We start from the raw sequence: 15,744 nt of genomic DNA, 5'->3' as shown, positions 1-15,744 counted from the left end.
TGCACCGAGCATAGGAGCACCTCAATACTTGAGGCAAATGCTAACAGCCATAAAAGGGGAAATTGACAGTAACACAATAATAGTAGGGAACTTTAACACCCCACTTTCACCAACAGACAGATCATACAAAATGAAAATAAATAAGGAAACACAAGCTTTAAATGACACATTAAACAACATGGACTTGATTGATATTTATAGGACATTCCATCCAAAAACAACAGAATACACTCTCTTCTCGAGTGCTCATGGAACATTCTCCAGGACAGATCATATCTTGGGTCACAAATCAAGCCTTGGTAAATTAAGATAATTGAAATCATATCAAGTATCCTTTCCAACCACAAGGCTATAAGACTAGATATCAATTACAGGATAGAACTGTAAAAAATACAAACACTTGGAAGCTAAATAATATGCTACTAAATAACCAAGAGATCACTGAAGAAATCAAAGAGGAAATCAAAAAATATGTAGAAACAAATGATAATGAAAACACAACAAGCCAAAACCTATGGGATGCAACAAAAGCAGTTCTAAGATGAAAGTTTATAGCAATACAATCCTACCTCAAGAAACAAGAAAAATCTCAAATAAACAACCTAATCTTACACCTATAGCAACAAGAAAAGGAAGAATAAAAAAAAAAACAAAGTTAGCAGAAGGAAAGAAATCATGAAGATCAGAAATAAATGAAAAAGAAATAAAGGAAACAATAGCAAAGATCAATAAAACTAAAAGCTGCTTCTTTGAGAAGATAAACAAAATTGATAAACCATTAGCCAGACTCATCAAGAAACAAAGGGAGAAGACTCAAATCAACAAAATAAGAAATGAAAAAGGAGAACTAACAACTGACACTGCAGAAATACAAATGATCATGAGAGCTTACTACAAGCAACTATATGCCAATAAAATGGACAACCTGGAAGAAATGGACAAATTCTTAGAAAAGCACAACCTTCTGAGACTGAACCAGGAAGAAATAGAAAATATACAATCACAGGCACTGAAACTGAAACTGTGAATAAAAATCTTCCAACAAACAAAAGCCCAAGACCAGGTGGCTTCACAGGAGAATTCTATCAAACATTTAGAGAAGAGCTAACACCTATCCTTCTCAAACTCTTCCAAAATATAGCAGAGGGAGGAACACTCCCAAACTCATTCTACGAGGCCACCATCACCCTGATACCAAAGCCAGACAAAGATGTCACAAAAAGAGAAAACTACAGGCCAATATCATTGATGAACAAAGACGCAAAAATCCTCAACAAAATACTAGCAAACAGAATCCAACAGCACGTTAAAAGGATCATACACCATGATCAAGTGGGGTTTATCCCAGGAATGCAATGATTCTTCAATATATGTAAATCAATCAATGTGATATACCATATTCACAAATTGAAGGACAAAAGCCATATGATAATCTCAATAGATGCAGAAAATGCTTCCGACAAAATTCAACACCCAATTATGATAAAAACTCTCCAGAAAGTAAGCATAGAGGGAAACTACCTCAACATAATAAAGACCATATATGACAAAACCACAGCCAACATCATTCTCAATGGTGAAAAACTGAAACCATTTCCTCTAAGATCAGGAACAAGACAAGGTTGCCCACTCTCACTGTTATTATTCAAAACAGTTTTGGAAGTTTTAGCCACAGCAGTCAGAGAAGAAAAAGAAATAAAAGGATTCCAAATTGGAAGAAAAGAAGTAAAACTGTCACTGTTTGCAGATGACATGTTACTATACACAGAGAATCCTAAATATGCTACCAGAAAACTACTAGAGCTAATCAATGAATTTGGTAAAGTAGCAGGATACAAAATTAATGCACAGAAATCTCTTGCATTCCTATACACTAAAGACAAAAATCTGAAAGAGAAATTAAGGAAACACTCCCATTTACCACTGCAACAAAAAGAGTAAAATACCTAGGAATAAACCTACCTAGGGAGACAAAAGACCTGTATGCAGAAAACTATAAGACACTGATGAAAGAAATTAAAGACGACACAAACAGATGGAGAGGTATACCATGTCTCAGATTGGAAGAATCAACACTGTGAAAATGACTATACTACCCAAAGCAATCTAGAGATTCAATGCAATCTCTATCAAACTATCACTTGGCATTTTTCACAGAACTAGTACAAAAAATTTCACAATTGTATGGAAACACAAAAGACCCTGAATAGCCCAAGCAATCTTGGGAAAGAAAAAGAGCTGGAGGAATCAGGCTGCCTAACTTCAGACTATACTATAAAGCTACATTAATCAAGACAGTATGGTACTGACACAAAACAGAAATATAGATCAGTGGAACAGGATAGAAAGCCCAGAGATAAACCCACACACATATGGTCACCTTATCTTTGATAAAGGAGGCAAGAATATACAATGGAGAAAAGACAGCCTCTTCAATAAGTGGTGCTAGGAAAACTGGGCAGATATATGTATAAGAATGAAATTAGAACACTCCCTAACACCATACACAAAAATAAACTCAAAACGGATTAAAGACCTAAATGTAAGGCCAGACACTATAAAACTCTTACAGGAAAATGTAGGCAGAACACTCTATGACATAAATCACAGCAAGATCCTTTTTGACCCACCTCCTAGAGAAATGGCAATAAAAACAAAAATAAACAAATGGAACCTAATGAAACTTAAAAGCTTTTGCACAGCAAAGGAAACCATAAACAAGACGAAAGGACAACCCTCAGAATGGGAGAAAATATTTGCAAACGAAGTAATCAACAAAGAATTAATCTCCAAAATATACAAGCAGCTCATGCAGCTCAGTATGAAAAAAACAAACAACCCAATCCAGAAATGGGCAGAAGACCTAACACACATTTCTCCAAAGAAGACATACAGACTGCCAACAAACATGAAAGGATGCTCAACATCACTAATCATTAGAGAAATGCAAATCAAAACTACAGTGAGGTATCACCTCATACCAGTCAGAATGGCCATCATCAAAAAATCTACAAACAATAAATGCTGGAGAGGGTGTGGAGAAAAGGGAACCCTCTTGCACTGTTGGTGGGAATGTAAATTGATATAGCCACTATGGAGAACCGTATGGCAGTTCCTTAAAAAAACTAAAAATAGAATTACCATATGACCCAGCAATCCCACTACTGGGCATATACCCGGAGAAAACCATAATTCAAAAAGAGTCATGTACCACAATGTTCATTGCAGCACTATTTACAACAGCCAGGACATGGAAGCAACCTAAGTGTCTATCAACAGATGAATGGATAAAGAAGATGTGGTACATATACAATGGAATATTACTCAAGCATAAAAAGAAATGAAACTGAGTTATTTGTACTGAGGTGGATGGACCTAGAGTCTGTCATACAGAGTGAAGTAAGTCAGAAAGAGAAAAACAAATACCATACGCTAACACATAAATATGGAATCGAAAAAAAAATGGTTTTGATGAACCTAGGGGCAGCTAGGGGCAGGATAGGAATAAAGACGCACAGGTAGGACGTCCCTGGTGGCGCAGTGGTTGAGAGTCTGCCTGCCGATGCAGGGGACGCGGGTTCGTGCCCCGGTCCAGGGGGATTCCGCGTGCTGCGGAGCGGCTGGGCCCGTGAGCCATGGCCGCCGGGGCTGCACGTCTGGAGCCTGTGCTCCGCCACGGGGAGTCCGCGGCAGTGGGAGGCCCACGTACCACCAAAAAAAAAAAAAAAGACACAGATGTAGAGAATGGACCTGAAGACACAGGGAGGGGGAAGGATAAGCTGGGACAAAGTGAGAGAGTGGCATGGACATATATACACTACCAAATGTAAAATAGCTAGCTAGTGGGAAGCAGCTACATCGCACAGGGAGATCAGCTCAGTGCTCTATGACCACCTAGAGGGGTGAGATAGGGAGGGTGGGAGGGAGACGCAGAGGGAGGGGATATGGGGATATATGTATACATATAGCTGATTCACTTTGTCATACAGCAGAAATAACACAACACTGTAAAGCAATTATACTCTAATAAAGATGTTAAAAAAAAAAAGAGCCAAAAAAAAAAAACCACAAGCAAAGAATTCTGCCAATTGGCCTGTATGAACCAACAAATGCAAAGATGCTTAAAACATCTATCATAAACCAGCATGTTTTGTGGTAATTGAAGCAAGTTTAAAAAGAAGGATCACTGTATAAGCTTTTTGGAATTTGGAAAAAAAACATGAACTTTTTAGCAAATTACTATTTTCCTTCTAAAATAAAATTTCTGACTTGGTCCTGGACACTGAGAACATGGATAATGAAACACAAAGTAACCATGAGATCTGAAATACATATGATGAATTGGGGTTATTGATCCACCAAGCTATAAACTTGAGCGTGCCCAGCATCACCTCATAATCAATGAAGTTTTATATTTAATATCAGGCTCAAGTATGTCATGAAAGCACAAATAAGTTGCATGAACATATATTTTTATATAAATACTTCTTATATGCCTACTTCTCCTATACTGCCACATATATGACCTGGTGGGAAGCTGCCTTTCAGAAGTTTATCAAGGAGGGGGAAAAAAATATATTAGCTTGACTCACAAATGGTCTTGTTCAATATACTGGCATCAGCCATAAATGGACTACCGCATAATCACAGCCTTAATCAGGCCTGGCCCTAAGGACAGCAGATGGAAAATGCCTAGAGGACAAATGCCTGGGGACTCAGATCTACAATAATTCACAGAAGGTTGTGGCTAATGGTTTGTCTGGATGGTCATGGACTTAAATTAATGACTAGGTATCAGGAAATAAGTATATATATGATATTTTCAGAATGAACCAAGTATTATTACATATATATATAGCAATACTCATCCAAAATCCCCTCCTTATAGCATTGAACAATAATTACGTGGACAAGATGACTTACTCTGTGGATGTCAGTTGGCATCTTTATCCAGACACTTTTCAATAGGCTCATCTATCAAGTAACAATAGTGGCAAGAATGGAAAGCATGCACTGGTATAACAACACCAAGGTTTATCTGGCTAATACCATTGATGACTATCCAAAATTCCAATCACAGAAACCAGCTGCTAGCACCATACCTCTGGGAGATCAGCCAGGCACCTGGTGGAGTGGAGGAAGTAATTTGTCTTCTCTGAAATAGACATTTATCCTGGATATGGATTTGCCTTCCCTGCCACCCATGCTTATGCCAACATCACCACCCTTGGACTCTCTCATTAAAGGAGACCACAAAATATTGCTTCTGACTAATGAATTCAATCTTATAGCAAAAGAACTAAAGCAATGGGTGCCACTCACAGGAGTCACTGATCTTATGATGTCCTCCATCACTCAAAAGCAACTGATTTTATTAAGTAGTGGAACTGCCTACTAAAGAGTCATAACATTAGCTGGGAGTTTGGGTTGCTCTTCTACAGTTTGTTCTGAACAAGTAAATAATATATGGCACTGTTTCACCCATAGCCAAAATATATGGGCTGCTATCATAATGTAACATAGACTGGGTGGCTTAAACAACAGAAATTTATTTTCTTGTAGTGCTGGAGGTTAGAAGTCTGAGATCAAGGTGTTGGCAGGGTTGGTTCCTTCTGAGGGCCATGAGAAAAGGATCTGTTCCAGATCTCTATCACTGACTTGTAGATGGCTGTTTTATCCCCGTGTCATCACATCATCTTCCTTCTATATGTGACTGTGTCCAAATTTCCTCTTCTTATAAGGACACCCATCATCTTGGATTAATGCACACCTTAATGAATTCATTTTAACTTGATTTCCTCTGTAAAGATCCTCTTTCCAAATACAGTCACATTCTGAGGTACTAGGGGTTAGGATTTCAACATATAAATGTTTGAGGGGACACAATTCAGCCCATAACAAGGGTTAGAGGGGTAAATGTTTGAATGGAATTTCTCAACATTACCTCTAATAAACTGACAAAATTTTTGTTTTCCATTCTTGTGTCTTTGGGCTCAGTTTGTGTAGCCATCTTAGCACCTAAGGGAAGGACAACTTTTGCTGGCAAATCGTTCCACTGACCAAGAAGGTAAGAATGCTACCTGATCATTTTGAGCTCCTCAGTCTCCACAATGTGTTGGAGAAAGGGCTGGGGGAATACTTTGTTGGTTGAGGTAACAGACCCTAATAATCAAAAGGGAAGAAGGTTGTTTCTCTACAATGTAAACAAAGAAGCACATGTCTAGAAGCCAATGATTCCTTTGGATCCTCCTAGTACTGCCACGTTCAGTAGTAATAGTCAATGAGCAACTACAACAACTGCATAGAGACAGGACCACTGACGTGCAGACCCTTAAAAATGAAAGCATGGGTTATTCTGCCAGGGGTATTATACCCTCACTGAGGGTAAAAGAACGGGAAGTGAGAAAAAGAAATTGTTAATGTGTTGTAGAAATGATGACCATAGCATACACTCATATTGCTCAAATATGTTAAGTAAGCTTTTCTTTTTCAAAAAATTTCCCTTTCCCCTTTTATTTCATATGTGGTGCATTCATGGTAATTACTTTAACAATTTAGTTATGGGATATCAAGACAGGATTACAATTAGCTAGAATAGGGGTCAGCAAACTTTTTCTGTAAAGACTCCAACAGTGAATATTTCAGGCTCTGCAAGTCATACTATATCAACAGCAATTACTCAACTCGGCTATTGGAGCACAAAAGCAGCCACAGACAATATTTAAACAAATGAGTATGGCTGTGTTCCAATAAAATTTTATTTACAAAAAAAAATGAGTGGTGGCTGAATTTAACCTGGAAGCTGTAGTTTGCCAAATCCTGAACTAAAGGATAAATGTACATCAAAATATTTGCATTAGGGACTTCCCTAGTGGTGCAGTGGTTAAGAATCCGCCTGCCAACGCGGGGGTGACAGTTTTGATCCCTGGTCAGGGAAGATCCCGCATGCTGCAGAGCAACTAAGCCCATGTGCCACAATTAATGAGCCTGCACTCTAGAGCCCACGAGCCACAACTACTGAGCCTGCGTGCCACAACTACTGAAGCTCATGCACCTAGAGCCCGTGCTCCACAACAAGAGAAGCCACTGCAATGAGAAGCCCATGCACCGCAACGAACAGTAGCCCCCGCTCACCACAACTAGAGAAAGCCCGCACGCAGCAACAAAGACCAAACGCAGCCAAAAGATTAATTAGTTAATTAATTTTTAAAAAGGTATTAAAAAAGATATTTGCATTAAACTGGTGAGACTTTGATTCCCCCCTTTGGGAGGAGGGTAAGAAATAGTTGCATTATGTTTTTCAAGAAAGTGTTCTTGTTGCCTTTATTGTTTTGAAGTTTAATTATAGGTCTTTGTGGACCTAGCCAAAGAGGTAGACTGTGGAAGGTATTACAAACTTGCTCACTAAATTCCTAATGCCAACCCCTTTATCATGCTTTTCTGTATAACACAGGGTGGAAAGCTAACACTTCATTTCTATGAATCCCTTTCACCTGGGGCTTTACATGTGACCTAAGTTCTACCAAGAAGACACATTCATTCAAGATCTGGAGTAGAAATGAGTAAAGTAAGTACACAGTACTCAAGAAGATTAGATATTCAGACAAGCACAGCAGCAGGACTGTTTGGTTCTCTTAGGGCTAAAATGGTGAAGATTTTACTGTGTGGTCCCAGAATCACTGGAGTTGAGCAGAAAGCAGCAATGGAGGAAAACTCTACTAGAATAGTTTTTGGCAGGATCTGAGGTTTCTTTAGACTGCATTCTTTCCAACTGTTAGCATCCAAGGTTACTTTACTGCCTTCCAGGAAAGAAGAATACTAAAAAATAATAGTTATTATATGAATCTCTCCTCTTCTGAATCAGAACTCTGTTTTAATAAGTTTTTATTTCCCAGAAATTTGTATAATGACTAACACATAGTTGGCATATATTAAATTGTAGTGAATTGAAATTAGTGCCTCATTTTTTACTTTTTATTTTTTTGCAGTACGCAGGCCTCTCACTGTTGTGGCCTCTCCCGTTGCGGAGCACAGGCTCGGGACGCGCAGACTCAGCGGCCATGGCTCACAGGCCCAGCCACTCCGTGGCATGTGGGATCTTCCCGGACCGGGGCACAAACCCACGTCCCCTGCATCGGCAGGCGGACTCCCAACCACTGCGCCACCAGGGAAGCCCTAGTGCCTCATTATTATCCTAAATAGAAGGGATTCTTGCCTGAAGCATGTAGGGCTGAAGAACACTGTAGTGGTATGCCAACTTTCTTCTCCCCATATCAACCAACTTCTGGGACTTTGGCAAGGGACACTAATGACACAAAAACTTTTGAAATAAGGCTCAAAAGTGGAAGGCACAGATTTTGTTAGGTTAAAACTCCACCTTTCACAAACAAAACAGATCTCTAGAGGTAGCAGTGGATATCCACACAACAGCACAGAGCCTGATACACAGTAGGCCCTCAGTAACTATTTCTTGAATGAATGAATGGATAGATGCATGAATGACTACCCTGTGCCAGGAATATTGCTAAACACTTTACCTTAATTATCTCATTCAATCCTCACAACAAACCTATGAGTTATGTCCCTATTTTTAATCCCCATTTTGCAAATAAGGAAGCTGAAGAGCAGAAATATAATAACTTGCCAAGGTTTACATACATAGTGAGTGACACAGCTGAGATCAAAGTCTGGTAACTTTCCACTTCACCATATTGCTATTACTATGTATTTCAATTAGCATCTTCAGATAGATTTTTATTACCCTTCACATGAAAGTGAAGAATAGGCACTTTAAGAAAAGCAAACAATCACAAACATCATTTTATCACATGTGAAGGCTGCTACAGATGGATAAAAACACAGTATCAGGTCAGACTTGAGACTGTTTTCACACTTTTATGATAGGAGGCAAAATCTGGGTATTGCAGAAAACAAACTTTGCACTGTTTGAACTTTAGAAATAGCTCAATAAATCCTACTGTATACACTGAACTTCTATAACACCATAATTTAAAAGAGTGGTCATTTTACGCTTTTGCAAAAAAAAAAAAAAAGTCACTAAATAAAAAGCTATAAATAGATGAGTGTTTTCCATAGAGTTTTGCTTTTCTGGGAAATTATCTTCACAAATTCCATCATCTGGATTACTTACTTGTAAATTAACTTTTATTTATGAATACGTATATATTCAGACAGGATTTTATGTAAATGCATAAATGTAGGATGTTTTTGTTGTTGTTTGACTTTTTCAAGCTTTTATCTTCCCTCTATACATACCAGCCCTTGTTCCCACCCCAAGGGAATTCACTTTTAAAACTTAGTCCATATCCTTTCATATATTATTTATGCTCACATAATTCTACTTAATCATATATATATTTATACATACACATCTATACATCATAATGACAAGTTTGGGGGGCATTGTTTTACAAGAGGGAGTGCACATTATTTATGCTTTTTTGCAAGCTGCTTTTCTCCCTCAGCTCCTCATGGAAATCCCTCCAAGTCGACTGGGATTGCTCTAATTCATTTGTACATAGTGAAGTAAGTCAGAAAGAGAAAAACAAATACCATATGCTAACACATATATACGAAATCTAAAAAAAAAAAAAAATGGCTCTGAAGAACCTAGAGGCAGGATGGAATAAAGATGCAGACGTACAGAATGGACTTGAGGACACAGGGAGGGGAAGGGGAAGAGAGAGTGGCACTGACATATATACACTACCAAATGTAAAATAGATAGCTAGTGGGAAGCAGCCGCATAGCACAGGGAGATCAGCTCAGTTCTCTGTGACCACCTAGAGGGGTGGGATAGGGAGGGTGGGAGGGAGATGCAAGAAGGAGGGGATATGGGGATATATGTATGCATACAGCTGATTCACTTTGTTATACAGAAGCAACTAACACAACACTGTAAAGCAGTTATACTCCAATAAAGATGTTTAAAAAATAATAATAGAAAAATAAAATTAAATGGCTGCATCGTATTCCACGGTCTGCATATATTGTATAATGTATTCAGTCCCACTCCTATTGATAAGAAATGTTCTTTTCCTACTGGCCACTAGAGAGCACCAGTGAAGCAGTGTCAAGTTCGGCAGTCTAGTTTGGGGTGGAGATTTGGGGAGAGACTTGTTATTAAATTTGCCTCTTTATTCTCACTGTCCTGATCAAGGTTTTATTCATCCTCAGCTCAGGGAGGGAACCCAGAACTCTCTGGCTGTCTCCAAGTAGTATCTTACCATTCCACCCCAGGGGATGTAACAAATTCACCAGGATTCTTTTTCAGATTCCATGCAGTTGCTCACAGGCCCAGAGCGAAAACATTGCAGAAATACTATAATCGGCATAACCAACAAAAATAGCCACTATCACTGTTGTCACTGCAATTACTACAATTTATGGAAAGCAAATAATTGGCAATAATCAGTCTAAGACCTTGACACATTATCTCACTTTATCTTCACAGCAATCCTATGAAGTAAGCACAACTGTTATCCCATTATACAGATGAAGGGTGGGTATAGAGATAACACACGCACGTATCCAGACCCTTCAGAGAACCCAGGGATTTTCCTCATGCCTGTGTATTGAGTCTGTCACTGGGTGGCCCCTCCTGGATCTCTGTCTTCAACTGCTGGCACCAACCATCTCAAACCAAATCCAATCCAAATTACCTACAGTTTTCCAAAGACTGCAGCATTCCTTTGAATTTGCATTTGCTCTTACTGCTGTCCTGTAAGCCTTCCTCAGCTTCGCAAGGGGCATCACCGGACCCCAGTCAACCCCTTATCTTCAATGCAAACTCCTCCTCCTAAAAAGGAGCCAGACTACATTTTGCCCTGTCTGGGGAGCTTCCCCAGGTAGACTTAAAAAGGTTCCTTGTACCTCAAGATAACGGAAAAAGTTACTTATCTAATTCCCCTTCTAGAAAGAAAGTTCTAAAGCCGAGTTTTACTGTTCTTAGTAACCCTGTGCCTGGCACATTGGCTGACATGTAGCAGGTGTTCAGTATATGTTCATAAATGAATAAATGAATAAATGAATGATCTGTAAGGGTTCTCTCTTAAAAAACTAGAGTCAAGCCCAATTCTTAGCAGCATTAAATAAATAAATAAAAGCCAACAGACTTGGGTCACTTCCTTTCAGGGAGGATTTCTGTGACAAATCCATTTACCAAGCCAATCAGTATCAAATAAAGAGCCCCAGGCTTTTGTTCTGCAGCTGAGCTTGCAATGCTTCTTTGCCTGTGGATCTTGACAGTTAAAACTGAAGAAAGAGTGTGTTAGGCTATTCACATATGCCGAGCGTCTACTATTAGTTGCTGCTGAGAGATAAGGTGCAATTTTTATTAGAACAGAAGCACTTCAAGCTCCAGAATTACAAAGCAGTTGTTGGCAGTGGGGGGCAGAGAGAAAATTCATCTTTCATCAGAAAAATTTGTGGTCAAAGTGGGTATTATTTTTCTCTTAAGAACACATGCAGAAACTGGCTTGGTTACTCTATTTCCTCTTGCAAAAGACTTACCAGTCCTCCTGGGGAAAGAAATGAAGATCTAGCAATGTGAAAGTCACTGGGACCGCTATTAGAAATGTTCCTTTTCATCCTTTTCACCCAATTATTACATCTATTGACCAGGGGCAGTACTCTTTGCTGCCCAATAATACAACCTTCTCTGGCAGCTCATTCTAATGAGAAACTGGGTTATTGCAGGATTCTTTACCCAGGAATACAGTTGGGAAGTTACAGTCTAAGTTGAACTTGCAGCCACAAATGCATACATTCAGAAGTATTACAAGGAAACGTTTAGAGTTTTTTGCATGTTTCAAGTCAAATCAAGTAGAAATACATATACAGTATTTTTCCTTTTTGTACCTCCAATTTTTAAATGCATTTTTAATATCACAGAATCAGAGATTTGGAATAGGAGCTCTAAACTTTATCTGCCCCCCACACGCAAAACTCTACTTAACTCATCAATGGAAGCAAACCACCCACCCTTTCCTCAGGAATATCTCAAAGGGACATCATACACTGGTGCATCCTGCTATCTCTTGGCACAATTTGCTTCCTTGAGGCTCAAATACCATTGTCTTCATTTCCTCTATAGCTCAAGTAGGAGCTTATCTTTTCCACTGCTTTCATTTCCTCTTCTGCTCAAGTAGAAGCTTTGTTTTTTTCATCGCCTCCAGAGTCACTGTGGGCTTTTAGACTGTTGAGAGAGCTGTCTATAGACAGGTTCCTTGTACACTTTGTGCTGTTTTATGTCTCTGTGTCTTTGTATATACTGTGCCATCTGCCTGGAAATCCTCTCTTTACTTACGATTCACCCTCTCCCACATTAAGCGCTCCTATTGAACTTGCAAGACCCAGGTCCTTTGTGAAGAGCCTCCTCGTATGCATGTTATGCCACTACCCAGTCTAGGATATTAATTACTAGTTCTGATGCTGAAAACTTGGCCTCTGTGCACCAGTGCTGAATCGAATCTCAGAGACAGAGTTTTGGGTGACGTAGGAAAGAACAGCTTTTATTGCTTTGCCAGGCAAAGGGGGACACAGCAGGCTCCTGCCCTCAAAAACTGTGTGTCCCCAACCCGGGAGGATTTGGTGAGGAATTTTATAGCAGTGGTTCAAGGCCGGAATTGCTACGAAGGATTAGGGTGTGTGAAGGGCTTGCACTCCTTTAATCTGGCTTCAGGCAGTCTCTTGAAGAGCTTCCCTGATTCCTTTAATCTGAAATTAAGAATGCTAACATCTTCCATTTTGGGGGGGTTTTAGTTCTGTAAAGAGTTCAAAGATATTGTTATGTGTATCCCTTGAAGCAGAACCAGGACCTGCCCCAAGGCTGCACTCTTGTTTCTTGGCTGCTCCTCTCTTGTCTCTGCATCCCCTCCCTTCCCTGATTAGCAACTGTTTGAACCTGCCCTTTTGGGACTCAGGGAAGGTCATGGAGGCTGGAATCTATTCCCTACAAATAAGAAACGAAGGACACAGAAAGGCTTCTGTGCCCAGGAGCCGCATAGGGTCCTGCTCAATTTCAGTTCCTGGGTGCTACCAACAGCTCTTCTAAAACTGTGCTATTCAAAATGTGGTCCTTAGACCAGTGGGAATAGCATCACTTGGGAGATTATTAAAACCAAGCCTTCATAGGCCCCACTTCTGACCTACTGAATCATTATATCTAGAGCTGGGTGCTGGGAATCTGGGTTTCGACAAGCTTGCTTAAATTTAAGAAGCACTATTCTACAGTAGTTTAATCTCAGATAAACTTTGGCAATTGTGGATTTAATATTCTTGATCAACCAGAAGAAGGTCCGTGACATAGAATTATCATTTTACTGAACAAAACTGGAACAGAAGCCTGTGGAGGTCATTTAGTGAAAAGGAATCTATAAAAGCCCAGGCTCTACGTCTCGCTGAAATTGTTGCTCTTCACTCTCGATTACAAACATATTTCGGGGGTGGGGGGAATATATGGAAAATTTGGAAAGCCACAGACACCTCTCTTGAGAATTCCAAGGGGCAACACTTTTGCCCTTTTGACATTATACTGGGATTATTCCTTTGCACATTTGTATATTGGGATTATTCCTTTGCACATTTGTCTCATTTCAGCCATAAAGTCTAGATCCATCTCTCATTCACTTCAGAATGAATATGCACAGGCCCTGACACATATATAACATTTAAGACATTAATTCAAACAGTGAATGGATGAATGTCCTCATGAAGCATTTCTTTCTGAAACTTCACTGCCTATTTTGGAAAACACAGCCGCCAAACTCAGTTTTGGTTTGGTGGCTGCAAATAGTTTTGGATTATGCTACTGTTTTTCAAACTGAGGTTCCTGGACTGACCAGCTGCATCAGCATATGGGATGTATATCCTGTGCAGATTACTAGACCCACCCTATAATACTGTATCTGAATCTCCAGTTTGTGGGATCTAAAATCCCGGGTGATTCTTATGTAGACAAAGTTAGAGAACCAATGGATTATGTGGTTACCCTAACTTGTAGCACTCTAATATTGGTCACTAACCATGAAATAAGGAAAACACATCCCTAACCAGAAAGTTCATTATCTAAATTCAGCATAGGAGGAGTCCTAATGGGATAGGGAAGAAAGCAAAAATCCCACAGAGAAACTTCATTATGCAAAGATTCCAAACAGTCCCATGAGTTCCACTGTATGTTTGGATTGAAATCCATACCTTTGTCAACAGTTGCTTTGGGAAGTGGGAAAAGAGTTTAAGAAGTTTCTTTTGCTAAGCCACTTCTTACATAAAAAAAAAAAAAACAGTGAAATATACTCCCACAAATTCAAATCAAGGAAGGAAAACAAGTGGAGGAAGTAGGGGAATTGTTTAAAAAAAAAGAAAGAAAAGAAAAAAAACTAAACATAGAATTATATATATTCTTCCCAAGCCCCCTTTCTCAAAAGAGTCTGATGCACAGGCCCAATAAATACCAATTTACCATGGTATGATTTCAAGGGGTTGAAAACTCGATACCTGCTCCCTGAGAGCTCTGGAGATGTGTTTTCCTGTTCTGTAATTTGAGATAATACCTAAAACATAAATATCCTGAAAAATAATACACTGGCTTAAATTCAAAATAGAATATAGGAAGATAGTGGTGAGAGAGTATAGTTTTTTAATCTCCCTGAATCACCCCATAAAAATAGAGCCAAACCAAAAAGCCACAGACAATACCTATAAGTTAAGGAATAAATTATTCTCATGAACCCAAAATAGGAATAAGTGCGAACAAATCACAGACCCATATAGTATCAGCATCTATACAGGAAGAAGCCAGGGAAAGTAAGGAGGCATCTATTCTCATGAATGCAAAATAGGAATAAGTGCGACAAGTCACAGACCCATACAGTATCAGCATCTATACCGGAGGAAGCCAAGGAAAGTAAGAAGGCATCTAACAGATCTGAGAACAAAATAACTCCAAAATTGCCAACATATATTGACTGGAAAGCATGGGTAGCCAATTTGAGGACTGCAGCTGAATTGGAAGGGGTGTTTGCAGGTAAGTGCGCTGGGATGGCAGTAAGAGTTTAAGAGGCTGGATTAATCCGAGACTTAAAAACTGTGGAACTGAATTTGCCAAAGTGTTCTTCCAGAGCAAAGCTCTACACGAGGAAGAAACTACTGGGAATAGAACGTAAATTGACCAAGAGAGGGAAGAAAAGAGCAGGTCCAAAGAAAGTGGAGATGAGGAACAAAACCAGGAGGTATCCAAAAGTATGCGACCATGTTTTTGAACAAAAACAATAATTAACAGAAAGACAGAACTCCACAGCAACGGAGCTAGAAAAGTTATCCTAACTCATCCCTTCTTCCTAAAAGTTGAGGCAAACTAATCTCATGTAAAAAATAAGCAACAGAAAAGAATCATAGTTGAATTCTATACAATATTTTTATAAGAAATAGAAAATGAGGTGCAAGAAAACATCCCTATAGATGATTAAAGCACTCCAGAAAAGTGACCACAGAACAGATGAAAGCTGTAACTTAATATTTTTCAAATTAACTAATGGAAATTTTTTAATGATAAATTATATGAAATAACAGCAAAAATCAGAATTAGAAAAACTCAGAAATTCAGTGATAGAACTAAGGACAAAATAAGAAATTTTTTTAAAAAATCATTTCAAAATATAACATGAATCACATCACAAAAGATATCCAAATGGCCAATAATAATATGAAAAAAAGCTCAGTGTC

This window comes from Grampus griseus, assembly GCF_964374135.1.
Source record: "Grampus griseus genome assembly, chromosome: 6".
NCBI classification, from domain to species: Eukaryota; Metazoa; Chordata; class Mammalia; order Artiodactyla; family Delphinidae; genus Grampus; species Grampus griseus.
This window is presented reverse-complemented; position numbering follows the sequence as displayed.